At 35.5% G+C, this 8,323-nt stretch overlaps 1 pseudogene; it reads right to left on the bottom strand.

Annotated features, from left to right (window-relative positions):
* Positions 1-2,701: 2,701 nt before the first annotated feature.
* LOC103608855 lies at positions 2,702-3,916 on the bottom strand (annotated as a pseudogene).
* Positions 3,917-8,323: the final 4,407 nt, after the last annotated feature.

Below are 8,323 nucleotides of genomic sequence, written 5' to 3' on the forward strand. Positions count from 1 at the left end.
TAAGCTACATCAATATGTAAATAAGTAAATGAATAAATGATTCATGTTGAGGGAAACACAATATATTTTCCAAGGAGTAGAGCCTAACTACGAACAGAAAAAGAGCCAGGACCATGGCCAAAGTTCATTTTCAAGGTGTTCCATATCTTCAGGGCTGATTGTTTTGACTGCTCATTAATTCTATTCTTCACTATAGAGTTTTATCTAACTGAAAAGAAATACCATGGTAGTAATTTTTATTATCTATAAATAAATTAATGGCTACCACACGCATTAAAAAATTTTGCTTAAAAGTTATGTAAAAGAATCTTTTGATTTTATTCTTTATGCCCCAAAATAAGCATAATATCTGTATAATTTTCACTTTATAATATCAATTTTAAATTTTTTNAGAAGAAAACAGGGAGGAAGGAAGGAAGGAAGGGAAGGGGGAAGAGAGAGAGAGAGAGAGATCCTTAGAAACAAGACATTTCTTAGAAACAAGAGCTGTTCTAGAAAACTGTCTCTGTCATTTGAATTGTTACTCATATTAAAACAAATTAGTAAATAAGAGCTCCAATAAGAACATATTTATCCTCCATCCTTAAAATTCCACCAGCACCTCTCCAAGAGGCATTAATTATAACTGATTTTATGGGATTTAAATTCAGAGAATTTTTTTTTAATTAACTCATTTTCTTCCATGCTTCAAAACTTGTCTTAGAAACTTAAGAAATTAGAATTTTGGACTCATTTTCATTTCTGTAGAGCTTTTAGTTTATAGGACATTTTCCTATGTATTATCCCGTGTGTTTGAGTTTCACAATCAGCCTCTGGTATAAATTGGAATGGTTAGTTTCATTTTATAACCACAGTTATAAGTAATTAAACGAATTAATTTAAATATGAGTTAGAAAAAAACAGTTATAATATAAAGCAATAAATGCAATAAATTTTATGATAGGTTTCGTGAAANGGACTCATTTTCATTTCTGTAGAGCTTTTAGTTTATAGGACATTTTCCTATGTATTATCCCATGTGTTTGAGTTTCACAATCAGCCTCTGGTATAAATTGGAATGGTTAGTTTCATTTTATAACCACAGTTATAAGTAATTAAATGAATTAATTTAAATATGAGTTAGAAAAAAAAACAGTTATAATATAAAGCAATAAATGCAATAAATTTTATGATAGGTTTCGTGAAAAATCTGTCTTGAATACATCTTGCAAATAATTTCTCATTCATTCTGAAGTATTCATTTGCACTAAAAGATAAAATTAATTTGTACACTAATTCAATCTATGTCTACTATAGATAAAAATGTTCACCTGTTCTCTTTGCTGAAGATGAAAAAAAGCCTTAACTCAAAATATTGAGAAACGGTTCTCTCATCTCCTAAATCTTGTAACTTTAGCACCACAGTGCCAGAAAAAATGGCCTCTTTCAACACTCATCGAAGCACGTGCCCATTTGCCATGAGGTCTTGAATAGTTTTAAATTGGGAGAAGTATCAAGTAGTAAAGGAAATGAATGATGTTGCTTTCATTTCTGCACCGCCCCCACCCCCCGCCACCATCTACTGAAACTTCACAGCCACTTAACATTCTAAGTCAGAAAAAAATGTAACTGTGAAGAGTCAAAATATAGGGAAAATAAAACTGCTACATAACTAAGAAACCAGTAGACACAGCAAGATATTCATTCACTTTGCACCTTCCTGGTGTTACATATCAGGCCTTCCCAGCTCTTCAGATGCAGAAACTGCTTTTTCCTATGGATTTGATCCATTGGTAGCTCATATCACCAAAGNATAAGAATGAAGGGCATGCTCACAGAACAAGTGATTTTGGCTTGAAAGCCATCATGGTTTATTGGAAAAAGCAAGAGCACAGGATACAGTGTCAATTAAAAAATAATGAGGGCCTGAACAGGGCTGGAATGGATGGAGGATCCAGACAGAAGAGAAAGACACTGTAGACACGGACCCTAGAACAAGCAGGACAACTGATTGTGTGAGACAGACGATAGAGACAGGAATTGAAAATGACTCTGAAGTTTCAAACCTGGGTGAGAGGGAATAAAAGCATCATTAATGAAATTAGGAGAGTAAAAAGCAATATTGGTATGCGGGGAGAAAATAGCTGGAGGATAAAAGTTAAGGGACACAGGAGATTTGAGGAGAAAGGAGAATGAGATCAAGATTTGGCAATGAGGAAACCTCTAAAATTGCAGTTTCAGATGAGTGTTGGGTTTACAACGAGTAAGGAAGTAAATTGGTAGAAAACATGGACAGAATGACTACGAATAGTCCATCTTCCAGGTGACAAAGCAGTTAGGCTCTTAAATGACATGAGAGAAATGAGAGGGAGAGTGGTGTTCTTAATTCTTTTCAGGGTGTGGTGTTGTCTTACTACAAGTCAAAAGGGGAACTCTGGTCTGAGTATTTTCTTTCTTTCTTTCTTTCTCTCTCTCTCTCTCTTTCTTTCTTTCTTGGAAAACTTTTAAATGTGTAATGAAAAAGACTTAGACCAATGCATTATTTACATGTGAGCAAGGAACGACACAGAATGCCCCACGCTTTTTTGGGGTGAGGGGGTGCTATAAGAAGAGAGGTCACATAAACCCCATTCAATAAGTGCTACCCCTAAATATTTCCAAACAGGAATACGAAATAGGCGAAGAGTCTCCAGCTCATCTTCAGTGTAGTAGAACTGTTTCTTCAGATCAGATCAGCAATATTCACAGGCATTTAATCAATCTGCGTAGAACAGTACTATTCAATGTCTCTGAGGATGGAGATGTCGGCTCTCTTTACAAAATTAATTGCTACACCCTTTTGGCCATATCAGCCTGACCTCCCAATTCCGTGTATATACAATTCTCTGTTATTGGGCAGGTGGTAGTTAATGATGAGAGACTCCTGAGGGACATCCAAGCCCCGGGCTCAGATATCTGTGGACATGAGCACCCGGCTGGTTCTGGCAGGGAAATCCTTCAGGATGACTCAAGCTCTTTTTGAGGCATGTCTTCACGCATTTAGGACATGGTTAACTGGCTTCTCCCATTTTCTCCGTCAGCCACTCAACCTTTCTTTTGGTGTTACAGATGATGACCGCCTGAGTAGTAGTAGACATTACCCAGAGTGTCGAAGTTCCACTCTTTTCTTTCAATCACCACAAAAAAAAAGAGGGGGAAAAAAAAACAACTGTTTGATGCCTTCCAGAGTAAATTCATCACTCTTCACCAAGATGGGGATTGGATCCGTCATAAACTTGGTCATCTCCAGGATTTCGTGAGGCAGCGTGGCACTGATGAGAGCCACCTGTGTGGCTGAGGGCACGTACCAGTACACGTGTAAATTTGCTCTTTTAAATCTTTATTCAACATTTCATCAGCCCCATCAAGAACCAACCTCTTGATAGCACTTGTCCTTCAACTCTTGGGACGAATTATATTACAAACACTACCTATGTACCTGCAACCACATGCTGCCCATACGTAGCCCAGTTTCCTGATGTCCTTCCTTCCCATGATGTTGTCCCCAATGCAGGCGACGCAGGCGTGGTACTGGACGTTCATGTAGTCATCAGAAGCCAGCAGGCCCTTTGGGATCTGTACAACTACCTCTTTGTTGGAGCCAAGATCAAAGCTTGGGTTTCACGAACCTGAATATCCAAACACTGGAGGACTGAAATACTGAAAGTGGCTGTTTTGCCTGTGCCGGACTGAGACTGTGTAAAGACAACTCTCCCTTAAATTACCTGCTTGATAGCTTGCTGGATTGCTGATGGTTTTTCAAAGCCATAAGCATAGATGTTGCACAACTGGTTTTCCCACAGTCCACGGTGTCAAACGTGGGGTTCACGTCCACCTCCTCGCTGGTCATGTCTTCCTCTTTGAGTAGCCACTTCCACGCCGAAGCTGAGGTCGCCATCAGGGCTGCACAGCCATCATGCCCAGACGTCTGATAACCCAGCATGCTCTGCACGGGAAAGCAGAAGCTGGCCCCGCAGTTCCACAGCCCTGGGCCAGGAGGAAGTGACGCCACCACGCACGCAAGCGTGAGACGGGCCTGCGTACGTCAGGGCCGTGCCTACAGAGAGGCGGGGCCTGAGTATTTTCAAAATATGAAAAAAAAAATTGTTTAATTAAAAGAATACATAAAGCACAAATTAAAAATATAATTTTGTTATCTTCAGCACACATGCCCTTTGAAACATAGCAACTTCCTTTTCTCCTAGGGAAAATTAATGGAAAAAAGTTATTCTGTACCTATTTTGAATATGGTGTATGTAAGTCATTGGATCTATAAAATGAAACATATGCATTGCTGTGGTGAGTGGAAGAACTGATGAAAGCTTTAAAAATTCAAAGTTATTTTATATATATTCTTTGGGCAATTTTCTGACATGCTTTCCGTGTTTTAATAAAGCACCTTGAGTTGATGCGATGACATCTAGATGCAGGATTATAACACCCATGTTTTCAGCTATGAAAAGCAAGTTATTTCTTGGTGATGAGTGTTAGGTCCAGACAAGCAGATAATGTCACGGCCACTAGTTAAATAATTTGCATTTTTCTTGTTTTCTAAGGTTTCTGTTTTCAGAATATGTGTAGAACACAACTTGGCAGTAATCAAGTTCTATCCCTTTTTCACATCTTTCATAGCATTAACACAGTGTGCACAGAAGGTATTCATAGCTACTTATTAATTGATCAGTATATATATTTGTAAATTTGAAATTGTGTGTTAAGTGGGAAAATGGATGTAAAATAGCTGGCAATGTGATTGCTTAATAAATGCATAAAAGAGACATGAAATCTTAGAAATGCAGAGTAATGGAAAGTCTTGAAATAAACAAAAATTGGAAATGGTTCTAAGCTTAAAATCTATGTTATGTGAAAATATAAAGTATTAACACCACCATAAAGCAAATAATTTATGAAATATGAGTGCCTATGAGTCAGGCAGCCCATAAGACTTTTTGACCAAGTATATTAATTTCCCAGTTACCGCAGCATCTCAACTTAATGGCAAAGTGTTACCCTCAGCTTTAACTCACAGCAAGATGCATTATGCATGGTCTAGCTTCTGTTCACCTTCTCATTTATTCATAATCTCACTCTCTCTTTCTCTTTCTCTCTCTCTTTCTCTCTCTCTCTCTCTATCATTAAGAGCTATTATTAACATTTGGGGGTCTTATGATATATACTTAAGGGAATGACAGAAGATCAGTAAAGAAATGCAGTTTCAATTTCTAGAGGCAGTATTTCCTTACATATACTTTTATCAGAAGGAATTGCACTGACAATACGACCCATCTAGAAAAGACTGCAGGTATTCTCTAATATCTATGCTCTCTTTCTTTTACAGTAATAGAAATTCCTAATCTTTAGCTGAGCACATAACTACTCAAAACAGACCAAGCCCAGTGCTTTGCAGTTTGGGCCAAAGTGATAATGACCTCTCTCATTTGTGAATCTAAAAAAATAAAAAATAAAATAAAAAAGATAAAGTTGATAGTAGAGCAGTGGTTACCAGAGACTGGGGAGGGGAGCAGAGGAGGGAAAACAGGGAGAGGTTGGCCAACAGGTAAAAAATTACAATTAGATAGGAGGAATGAGTTCTGATGTTCTATCGCAGAGTAGGGTAACTACAGTTAACAGCTAAGTTTTGTATATTACATGATAGCTACAGTAGAGGCTTTTGAATGTTTTCATGATAAAGAAATGATAAATGCATGAGGTGATTGATATATTAACTATTCTAACCTGATTGTTATACAGCGTACATATGTATCAAAACATCAGAATGTACCCCATAAATATGCATAATTATAATGTGTCAATTAAAATTTTTTAAAGTGATGCCAATAAAAGTATTATGTGCAATTTGCAGTTTGTGCCCTTAAAAGGGACTAGTTTGCCCTCTACTTCCCCTTTTCCTTCCATCTTGGACCATGGAGATGGGGAGATCACACCAGGAGGCTTAGCCAACAAGAATCTTCACTCTTGATGAATTCTTGCAGTGGAAACCCAATACCATTTCAGAATTTTATGAGAGAGAAATGACCTTCTACCTGGCTTAAAGCAGTATTATTTTGGATCTTGTCATGTTGCCGAACTTATATCCTTGTGATTCCAAAACGTTTGTATATGTTATTGAGAAAAAAGGAGTTTCTCCACTAGTATTTGTTCCTAGACTTCATGCTCATTTTAGCTTCCTTTAAAATTTGTAGCTCTATTTTGAAAAAATGATTATATTCAAATAATCTTAGAGATGGAAGGGGTTCTATGTAATATTTAGTCTGGTGTTGCCTGATGTATATTTAATTAGAAAGTCCTGTGAGATATGAATAAAGGGAAACAAAGTCAAAAAGTATGGAAAACAGCTAAAATTCATTCCCTTCTTGAGGATTCACAAAGCATATTAGCATATAGAAAATATGAACAGTCCTGAAATGAAGAGTCATGTCTAATTCTTTATTTTCCCAGCAATAGACCATAGGAACATTTTAACCACAATATATTAAAATATTTTACAACTACCATTCTATGGAACATTCTTTGGAGAATTTTGAATCACTAGATAATGCACAAACCCTTACTATGTGTTCAACAAGTGGTTCTTCAATTCTTGCTTGGATACTTTCCAATAACAGAGAATCACTACTTCAAAAGATGATTCATTTCATCCACTTCTCACTTCTAAAACTAAAGACATTAATTAAGATGGATATGAATTAGTTATATTAATGTGATTATGTCCATCCTTTTTACTTCAGTCCCACTTGCCACAACATATTGTGGTTTATTTACCAGTTTAGTGATGGCATTTGAAAGTTCAGTGAACTCATTTGAAACAACGTGTGTACATAACTTACCTAGTATTTCAGTTTCTCTTCATCAGTGTTTGATCAATTCTTTTTAGTGTGTGAAGTATTCTACTGCCAGAGAGGAAAGAATAACTTTTGCTTCCACTCAATAATCTGATAGCACAGCTAATATCACTAAAATAAAGTCAATTATTTTCTGATGACCGAAATGACTAATTTCATTATTTGCCATGTAGTTAGAAATGTAAAGAATCACAATACCAAAGAATTACATAACTAAAATACGCATTTAGTTCTTCTCCAGATGCAATCTCCTAAATATTAATTGTTGCTTCAATACAGGTCATAAGTCCATATATGTAAGCGCCATATTAACTTTTCATTAATCATGATAATAAAGTCCAGTCTATTAGAATTTTAAAAAATAATATGAATCTACTAAAAATTGTAGAATTTATACTATAACCAACTTTATTCATGTAAATGTACACAGTAATTGCTTGGTAGTAGTAAATGGTGGAGTATAAAATTAAAAATTGTCTTACCAAGATTACCAGTATTTGAAAAAAAGTACCCAAATATTTTTTTGACCAATTTTTAATTGAACTGTTTTCTTCACCAATTTGTTTGTAACCAACTTGCTTTCAATCAGATCCTTGGTTATTCTTTCATTAATTAATCAAACGCATAATTCTCAAGAATTTTTTTTAAACTGCATTCAGTAAGTTTAGCTAATCAAATTAATTTCAATCAAATCTCTTGGACCTCACTATGTGGGTAGCTCTCAACATTAAATTTCAACAGTTTAATTAAAGAGAATTATTAGTGATTCCACTGAGTTCTGAGTAATACATAAACTTTTGAATAGCCATCTGATGACTCCACATGGACAGTTTATTCTGAATATCAATATATTCTTGAATAAATTAATAATGCTCTTGTTTCTTTTCCCAATTACAATTTCAAATTATGTTTATTTAAATGTCTTGTCACACTGGTGAGATATTTCTGGGTATTAATTAATTCTACGTAAAACTGAAAAACACTCAGGACACATTTGGTTCCTGAGCTGTCTGTTAGACATCTGTAATCTCATAAGGATATGGGTATTTAATAAGGCTGAACTAAAGTTTAGCTTCAGCCTTGTTCTTAAACCCGAATCGGCTCTTAGGCTTGGGTTTCAAATATGGCCTTGAGAAAGCCAAACAGTCAAAAGCCTATTTCAATTCCATTTCAAGTATCATTGAATTTGTGTATGATTAATGATCAGGCAATGAATAGATTACCATCATTTCTAATCACAACATGAATACGAATTAAATAAAGACAAAGTCCTTTGGATCCATTGTTCATATATGAATATGTAACTTGGAGGAAATCTCCTTATGTGCTTTATATATCGAATAATTATTTTAGTCACTAATGAAAATTTATTTTTATGAGTAAAATGCCACAATAACTTATGTTTAATAATGCAAGCTATTAATTTCATGTCAAAAAAGATG

This window comes from Galeopterus variegatus, unplaced genomic scaffold (genome assembly GCF_000696425.1).
Source record: "Galeopterus variegatus unplaced genomic scaffold, G_variegatus-3.0.2 Scaffold8924, whole genome shotgun sequence".
In the NCBI taxonomy this organism is placed as follows: domain Eukaryota; kingdom Metazoa; phylum Chordata; class Mammalia; order Dermoptera; family Cynocephalidae; genus Galeopterus; species Galeopterus variegatus.